This window comes from Schistocerca gregaria, unplaced genomic scaffold (genome assembly GCF_023897955.1).
Source record: "Schistocerca gregaria isolate iqSchGreg1 unplaced genomic scaffold, iqSchGreg1.2 ptg000001l___fragment_1, whole genome shotgun sequence".
Lineage (NCBI taxonomy): Eukaryota > Metazoa > Arthropoda > Insecta > Orthoptera > Acrididae > Schistocerca > Schistocerca gregaria.
In genome coordinates, this window is record NW_026061697.1 from 2,022,393 (window position 1) to 2,032,643 (window position 10,251).

Below are 10,251 nucleotides of genomic sequence, written 5' to 3' on the forward strand. Positions count from 1 at the left end.
TTTTTCTCATCCAGATCGCTGCCCGAGTCAGAATGTGTGGCATGAGACCAGCCATGCGTAGCGGTCCAGATATGAGATGCACACAGACGTATATCTCATTAATGATATTATGATTGCAGTACCATGTTAGTTTGGTCGCCGTACGTGGTAGTGGCTGAGTGAAATAAGCAAAGTCCGCGAAATATGGAGCAATAAATACTCTTCGGTAATACTAAATAATATGCACTGAAGCGCCAAACAGACTGGTATAGGCATGCGTATTCAAATACAGGCTGAATACGGCGCTGCGGTTGGCAACGGCAATATAAGAGAACAGGTGTCACGCTCAGTTGTTAGATCGGTTACTACTGCTACAATGACAGGTTATCAAGATTTAAGTGAGTTTGAACGTGATGTTATAGTAGGCGCACGAGCTATGGGACACAGCATCTCCAAAGTAGCGACGAAGTGAGGATGTATGTGTAGTGAACCGTGAGTATCAGGAATCCGGTAAAATAGCAAGTCTCCCACATCACTGCGACCGAATCATTTAACGAAACATCATCGATATGGGCTTTCGGAGCTGAAAGCCCACTCGTGTATCCTTGATGACTGCACGACACAAAGCTTTACGCCTGCACTAGGCCCTTCAACACCGATATTGGACTACTGGTGACTGGAAATATGTTGCCTGGTCGGACGAGTCTCGTACGAAAGAACAGACACCATTGCTGACCTGAGGCCGTCTAGAACGAAATTACGATTGTATTAATACCTTGAGCTGCTGACGGGCGTTGACGTATAGCAACGGGGACTGGTGAAAATGTGTGCCCGACCGGGATAGAGCGTCCTTCATGTAAGCAGGAGATCCCGGGTTCGAGTCCCGGTCGGGGCACACATTTTCACCTGTGCTCGTTAATATATATCAACGCCCATCAGCAGCTGAAGGTATTAATGTAATTCTAACCTCAGACATTAGTCGAGCCATGCCACGTCGAGTTGCGGTACTTCCGTGTACTCACGGGGGCTTTACACGATGTTAGGGAGGTGTCCCAGTTTCTTTGGCTCTTGAGTGTATATGACTTAAGAGCATTGTCATATATGTAAAAATGTTTTGATTGTATCACTTATGATGCAATTTAGTGGTGATAGAGTCTTCAACGTGTTTCATCAGTACTGTGGTGGCCCGAGGTGAGTGATTGTGGTTGGCAGATACTTCAGTGTACTGTGGGATGTAGAACACTTAGTTCTCTCAGAAAAGGCTATATTCTCTATTACCTTTGAACTTTACCGCATTACTTAATATACTCGCTTATACAATCCTCTCCCTGTTGCATCCATACTGGCATTAACGTTGCGTTACGCGACATATTTAACAGCAGTAATACTCTCTTAAAATAATGCTATTTAAATGAAGCTCGAAATGCGAGGAAGCTGCCTTATGTCATTAGGCATGTACTTTTCATTGCATATATGTAATATATTGTTTTCATAATACTTTCTTACAGACTATATTTGCAGTTACTGACGGAAATGCGCAAAATCGTGAAAAGGATTATACATATGAAGAATAAGCGAAATGCTTATACGAAATCACTGTAGAGAATCGTTCGGTTACTCATTTGTTTGTTACGAGTGGTTTTACCTCGTAGTATATCTGGATTTTTTTTTCTTTGTGACTCTGTTGATTGTCGGCAAACTGCAAGTAACGAAAACGCTCTGGGACATTAAAAACTGATATATTTATTAAAGTTTGAATAACGAAACTGGGCAAGCATCGTACGGCGTCCGTCAAATGAAACAATAAACGCATTTTCATATGTACGGTAAAGTTCGTTAATCACAGAGTATGTAGCTTTTCCTAAGAGTATTTGTTGCTCAGTATTTCGCGAATTTCTGTTCGCCACACTTATCCACTGTCACGCACCAAGACAGAAGTCCCTTACTATCTTACTAACAGCGCGAGACCAAGCGATAGCTACGAACATAACAACGAGTCGGTGGCAGTCCGTCATGCAGGAAAGTATGTAAGTAAAAGAAAGAAAAGAAAAGAAAAAAGAAACATTCCTACGGCCTACGCAGACCATTGTTTCCCAATCGCGGTAGATGGCGTGGTAATTGACAAATATCCACTGTGCCTGTTTTTGCATTTAAGACACAAAGCATTTGATTCTACGTTTCATTTACGATGTAAATGTAAACCTTTCTGTTCAAAAGGTACATACTGATCTTCAGACATTGCTTGAGTGTGTTGTAAATTTGTACGGGGCAAATAAAAGACATTTCTAGCAAATAAGCTACTTGTATGGTAACGTAGTTTTCTGTTTCCTACGGGGTTGGCTGTGATAAGTGCCCAAACCACGTGAATGCTTCGCCGGGCGTTGTGGCCGAGCGGTTCTAGGCGCTTCATTCTGGAACCGCGCGATCGCTACTATCGCAGGTTCCAATCCTGAGTTCTGAGTTCTAGGGCACTGATGACCTCAGATGATAAGCCCCATAGTGCTCAGAGCCATTTGAACCATTTGAAGCTGAATGCTTCACTTCGGTCGCCTCCCTCGAACCCCGCCAACAGGGTGACCGATTTAGATGTGCGTTTCCGCCCAACCGCTGTAAATCTCACGCTGGCCGCTACGCGGAACACAAGCCACAACCACTCTAATAATTTAAATTGCCCACAAGGTGATAATGACAGGCTCACCTGCCATGGATACTCAACGAAATCAAGCATTCCAATGGTGAGCGGCATGGATGCTCGGCGATAGTAAGCATCCCGATGGGAACAAAATAGTATTACCTCAAAATCTTGTTACTGGATCACGTTAAACGTCGATTCTAAGCAGACACTGGAACCGGTAACCACGTTACACTCTACAGTCCAATTTGGAAGAGTCAAGTAGGTATCCCACTGCTGTCAAGGACGCCTCCCGACGCACTTTCGCTCAGTTCGAAGCGGGACTCAAGAATGAAGACAGCTCTACCCCAGCCAATGAGATTCCAGGCCGAAGGCGTTTGTGGAAACCTCATGGACAGTGGTGGTATACCGCCATACGACCCGACAACCAGGAGTCATGCTCCGGGGTGCCATTACTTTTCACAGTAAGGCCTCTTTGGTTGTCAGCCGCGACACCCTTACAGCACTGCAGTGGTACGTCCAAGACATTGCACGTGCTGTTTTTTTTTTTTTTTTTTTTTTTTTTTGTTCTTCATGAGTAGCCATTCTGGTCTGACACTTCAGAAAGACAATGCCTGTCAGCACACGGCGAGAGTTTCTACTGCTTGTCTTCGTCCTTGCCAAACCATACCTCGGCCGGCAAGGTTGCCTGGTCTCTCTCCAACTGAGAACGTTCGGAGCATTATGGGCAGCACCTCATCTGCATGGATACTCTGCAAAGTACATTGAAGTGCCTGGCAGAGGGATCATCGAACCACCTTCACAATCCTCTATTATTCCAAACTCGTAAACCTCGCGAAACAACGAACACCTATATCTTTTCGTACGAGCTCTGCTTTCCCTTATCGTGGTGATCGTTTCTCCCTATGTAGTCAGTGTCAACAATATATTTTCGCATTCGGAGTAGAAAGTTGGTGAATTTCATGACAAGATTCCGTCGGAACGAAAAACGGCTTTCTTTTAATGATGTCCAGCCCAAATCCTGTATCATTTCTGTGGCACTCTCTCCCATATTTCGCGATAATACAATACGTGCTGCCCTTCTTTGAACTTTTTCGATGTACTCAGTCAGTCTTATCTGGTAAGGAACCCACACCACGCAGCAGTATTCTAAAAGAGGACGGATAAACGTAGTGTAGTCAGTCTCGTTAGTAGATCTGTTACATTTTCTAAGTGTCCTACCAATAAAACGGAGTCTTTGGTTAGCCGTCCCCACAACATTTTCTTTGTGTTCCTTCCAATTTTTGGTTGTTCGTAATTGTAATTCCTAGGCATTTAGTTGAATCTACGGCCTTCATATTTGACTGATTTATCGTGTAACCGAAGTTTAACGGATTCCTTTCAGCACTCAAATGGATGACCTCACGCTTTTCGTTATTTAGGGTCAATTGCCAATTTTCGCACTATACAGATATATTTTCTAAATCGTGTCGTAATTTGTTTTGCTCTTCTCACGACTTTACTAGTCGATAAACGACAGGGTCATCTGCAAACAATCTATGACAGCTACTCAGATTGTCTTCCAAATCGTTTATAAATATAAGGAACAGAAAAGGGCCTATAAACTACCTTTGGAACGCCAGAAGTCACTTCTGTTTTACTCGATGGTTTTCCATCGATTGCTACGAACTGTGACTTCTCTGACAGCAAATCACAAATCCAGTCACAAAACTGAGACGATATTCCAAAGCACGCAATTTCACTAAAAGCCGCTCATGTGGTACAGTGTCAAAAGCCTTCTGTATATCCAGAAATACGGAATCGATCTGAAATCACTTGTCAATAGCAGTCAACACTTCACATGTTACATAAGAACGATCTTCACTAAATCCATGTTCACTGTGTGTCAATAGATCGTTTTCTTCTATGTAATTCATAATGTTATCCTACTACCTTTCTTGAATATTGGTGTGACCTGTGCAACTTTCCAGTCTTTGGGTACGGATCTTTCGTCGGGATTTCGCCGATCTAACGCGACAGTTCGACAGAATTTTGGCACGATATACCTCAGGAGAACATCCAACAATTGTACTTAATAATGCCGAATCGAATAAATACCTGAATAAGCACCAGATGTGGATCAACGCGTTACTTACTTGCTCGATTTCTGAAGCACTTTCTGTTGGATAAATCATCCACATTGTTCTGTACATGTGCTACACATTGACGGATTTTCGTCTCATTCGCATTATTCTTTCACGGCCTATAGTTTTTATGTGTGTTATAACGTATATCCATACTCCCAGAATGACTAGGAAGATGCGTTATAAATATGGTGAAAATACTGTTTAATTATTTGCAGTATCCTTAATATGGGAAAACCAATAATAATTAGTCTAAAACAGATTGCTGTTCAAAAAGGACTGTCATCTCTTTTTTGCAAAGCATTTGCAGAAGAGAACGCTTCTGCTCATATAGTGTGTTTACCTTTAATCAGTTTCAATAGATGGTTCAAATTGCTCTGAGCCCTATGGGACTTAACATCTGAAGTCATCAGTCCCCTAGACCTGGAACTACTTAAGCCTAACTAACCTAAGGACATCACACACATCCATGCCCGAGGCAGGATTCGAACCTGCGACCGTAGCAGCAGCGCATTCCCGGGCTGAAGCGCCTAGAACCGCTCGGCCACAGCGTCCGGCAAATTCCAATAGATCATCGAACATTGAGAACAGCTGAAATCTCTCAAATTGAATGAAGCTCCATGGCTCGGCCGATCCCTTAACACGGTGCATGGTATTTGCGGCAGTTCTGTTAACTATAATCCATCGTCCATCGCACGAACAAAAAGCCCTGCCCAGTAGTTGGAAGAAATCACAGATCGCACCCGTTTACAAGAAGGGCAGTACACGTGATCCTCAAAACTTCCGTCCGGTATCCTTGATATCGATTTGTTATAGAATCTTCGAATATATTCTAAATTAAAAAATAACGAGGTATCTCTGACAGAATGACCTCCCCATGGCAACCTGTATGATTTCCGAAAACAATGATCACGTGAAACCCAACTCGCTATTTTCTCAGATGACTGCTAAAAGTAATGGACGAAGGCAGATAAATGCAGTATTTTTCGATTTTCGAAAAGTATTTGATTCAGTACCACTGCTATACTATTGTCAAAAGTAAGGCACTATGAGGAATCAATGAAAATTTGCGTCAGTTGAGGATATTTGATAAGGAGAATGTAGCTTGTAATCTTGGATGAAGAGTCATCATTAAGTATCAAAGTAACTTAGATTGTGCCCCAGGGAAGTGTCTTGGAAGCCTTGCTGTTGATATTGTGCAGGGAAATGCTAAAGTCCGTATTATTTCAAAAGTCAATATTTCACGGAATAATGCAGGTAGTGAGAGCCGCACGCGGTAGCCGAGTTGTCTTGGGCGCCTTGCCCCGGTTCGCACGGCTCCCCTCGGAGGTTCGAGCCCTTCCTCGGGCACGGGTGTGTGTTTTGTCCGTAATGTAAGTCAGTTTAAGTTAGGGACCGATGGTCTCAGCTGTTTCGTCCCATAGGAACTTACCACAAATTTCCCAAATTTAGGTTTTTACTGAAACTAAAGAAAGTGCAAATGACAAATAATCCTGAGTTAATAACGAGCATCAAAACCGTTATAGGGATTAGTGAACACAAGGTTGTCGTAGCGAGACTGTATATTGTAATCCCGAAATCCTCGAAAAACAAACAAAAAGTATACCTATTCAAAAATGCTGATAAAAATTCACTTGACGCCTTCCTGAGACACTCATTCCAAATTAATAATATAAGTATAGACCAGAAGTCGTTTGCATTCAAAAAATAGTATCGGCAGCAATTGAGAGATTTATACGAAATAAACTAAGAAACGGCGGAGCTGATCCTCCGTGGTACACAAAACGGGTTAGAACACTGTTGCAGAAACAACTAAACAAACATGCCGAATTTAAACAGACGCAAAATCCCTAAGATTGCGCTAAATTCCGGGCTTCTCTAAAGGATAGCCAGAGTTCAATGCGAGATGCCTATAACAGTTTCCACAACGAAACTTTGTCTCGAAACCTGGCAGACAAATCCAAGATATTCTGGTCGTATATGAAGTATGCTAGTGGCAATTTACAATCAATGCCTCCTCTGCGCTATAACACTGGAGATACTATCGAAGACAGAGCTACCGAAGTAGAGTTACTAAACGCAGCCTTCCGAAATGCCTTCACAAAAGAAGAAGTAGTAAATGTTCCAGAATTCGAATCGAGAACAGCTGCCAACGAGAGCAACGTAGAAGTAAATCCTTGGAGTAGTGAAGCAACTCAAATCACTTAATAAAAGCAAGTCTTCTGCCCCAGACTGTATAAAAATTTGGTTCCTTTCCGAGTATGCTGATGCATTAGCTCCATGCTTAACAATCATATACAACCGTCCGCTCAACGTGAGATCTGTACCCCAATACTGGAAGGTTGCACAGGTCACACCAATATACAAGAAAGGTAGTAGGAGTAATCCACTAACTTGCAGGACCATATCGTTAACGTCGATATGCAGCAGGACTTTAGAACATATATTGTGTTCGAACATTACGAATTACCTCGAAGGAAACGGTCTATTGACACGCAGTCAACATGGGTTTAGTAAAGATCGTTCCTGTGAAACACAACTAGCTCTTGTTGAGTGCTATTGACAACGGATTTGAGATCGATTCCGTATTTCCGGAAGGCTTTTGACACTGTACCGCACAAGCGGCTCGTAGTGAAAATGCGTGATTATGGAATATCGTCTCAGTTTTGTGACTGGATTGGCCATTTCCTGTCACGGAGGTCACAATTCTTAGTAATTGACGGAACGTCATCGAGTAAAGCAGAAGTGATTTCCGGCGTTCCCCAAGGTAGTGCTATAGGCCCTTTTCTGTTCCTTATCCATATAAACGATTTGGGAGACACTCTGAGCAGCTGTCTTCGGTTGTTTGCAGATGACGCTTCCGTTTATCGACTAATAAAGTCATCAAAAGATCAAATTTAAATTACTCTGAGCACTATGGGACTCAACTGCTGCGGTCACTAGTCCCCTAGAACTTAGAACTACTTAAACCTAACTAACCTAAGGACATCACACACAGGATTCGAATCTGCGACAGTAGCAGTCGCACGGTTCCGGACTGCGCGCCTAGATCAAAAGATCAAAATAAACTGCAAAATGATTTAGAAAAGATATCTGATTGTGCGAAAAGTTGCAGCTGACCCTAGATAACGAAAAGTGTGAGATCATCCACAAGAGTACTAAAAGGAACTCTTTAAACTTCGGTTACACGATAAATAGGTCTAATCGAAAAGCCGTAAATTCAACTATATATCTAGGTATTACAATTACGAACAAGTTAAATTGGACAGAACACATAGAAAATGTTGTGGGAAAGGCTCACCAAAGGCTGCGTTTTATTTTCAGGACACTTAGTAGGTCGGTTATATTTTCTAAGGAGACTGCCTACACTACACTTGTCCGTCCTCTTTTAGAATACTGCTGCGCGGTATGGAATACCTACCAGATAGGACTGACGGAGTACATCGAAAAAGTTCAAAGAAAGGCAGCACATTTTGTTTTATCGCGAAATATGGGAGAGAGTGTCACCGAAATGATACCGGATGTGGGTTAGGCATCATTTAAGGCGTTTTTCGTAGTGACGGAATCTTCTCACGAAATTCCAATCACCAACTTTCTCCTCCGGGTGCGAAAATGTTTTGTTGACACCGAACCATATAGGGAGGCACGATCACCACCATAAAATAAGGGAAATCAGAGCTCGTACGGAAAGATACAGGTTTTCATTCTTTCCCCGCGCTATACGAAATTGGAATAATAGAGAATTGTGAAGGTGTTTCTATGAACCCTCTGCCAGGCACTTAAATGTAATTTGCAGAGTATCCATGTAGATGTAGATGTAGATGTACACCAACAGATGGCTCTTTATATGATACAAAAGCAATATTTAGCATAGCAATGGAGTTTTGAAGATGTTACTTATAACAAATGCTCAGTATGTCGGCCGTCATTCACCCACAGTGCCTGTAGTCAGGCGACAACGTTGTGAAATGCTCTGTACAACTCACCAGTAGGTATGGTGAAAAACTGCCGTCGAGTGTTGTCTTTTAGCATCGTTAATGCGGTCGGACGATCGCGGGTGACTTGAGACCTCAGCTAAGCCCACGGCCAATAATCACACGTACTGAGGTCTGGGGAGCCGGGAGTGGCTGCTCAGCTCGTGATCCTCACTAAATAATGTGCGCGAGACATCTTGCACACGTGTAGCAGTGCGGAGTGGGGCGCCATCCTGGATAAAAGTCGTACCTTTCGGAGAGTGTTTATTAGCCAGACATGGGACGATGCGATTTAGTAACATCGACCTACCTCGCACCCGCCACGCTGACAGTTTGCAAAGTTGCCCGTCTGTTGCCCAGTTTTACTGTCTTTTTACATTTCAATAAAAGCCGATGCCATTTCAGGCATTTGTTTCACTTTTTACCACTCGACCGAAATTGTTCTGTGAATTAGGCTACAGGAAAGTTAAGGAGGTATTCGGGAAACAAAGAGAAGCAGCTGTACGAATATAAAGATCTCAGATGGAGAACCAGTCTTCAGCAAAGATGGGAAAGGTGGGAGGTCGGAGGAGTATGTAGAGGGTCTATACAAAGTGTGGGGCAGCTGGTTAACAGTAGTCATTGTAATCACTCACATTTGTTGTTGTTGTTTTGGTCTTCAGTCCTGAGACTGGTTTGATGCAGCTCTCCATGCTACTCTATCCTGTGCAAGCTGCTTCATCTCCCAGCACCTACCCCAACCTACATCCTTCTGAATCTGCTTAGTGTAGTCATCTCTTGGTCTCCCTCTACGATTTTTACCCTCCACACTGCCCTCCAGTACTAAATTGGTGATTCCTTGATGCCTCAGAACATGTCCTACCAACCGATTCCTACTTCTAGTCAAGTTGTGCCACAAACTCCTCTTCTCCCCAATTCTATTCAATACATTCTCATTAGATATGTGATCCACCCAACTAATCTTCAGCATCTTTGTATAGCACCACATTGCGAAAGCTTCTATTCTCTTCTTGTCCAAACTATTTATCGTCCACGTACTCCATACAAATACTTCTAAATCTATACTCGGTTTTAACAAATTTCTCTTCTTCAGAAACGCTTTCCTTGCCATTCTCGGTCTACATTTTATATCCTCTCTAATTAGAACATCATCAGTTATTTTTTTCCCCAAATAGCAAAACTCCTTTACTACATTAAACGTCTCATTTCCTAATCCAATTCCCTCAGCATCACAGGCCTTAATTCGACTACATTCCATTATCCTCGTTTTGCTTTTGCTTATGTTCATCTTATATCCTCCTTTCAAGACACTGTCCATTCCGTTCAACTGCTCTTCCAAGTCCTTTGCTGTCTCTGAGGTTCGCGAATGACATTGTAGCTCTGTCAAAGTTTTTATTTCTTCTCCATGAATTTTAATACCTACTCCGAATTTATATTTGGTTTTCTTTACTACTTGCTCAATATACAGATTCAATAGCATCGGGGAGAGGCAACAATCCCGTCTCAATCCCTTTCCAACCACTGCTTCTCGATCGTGCCCCTT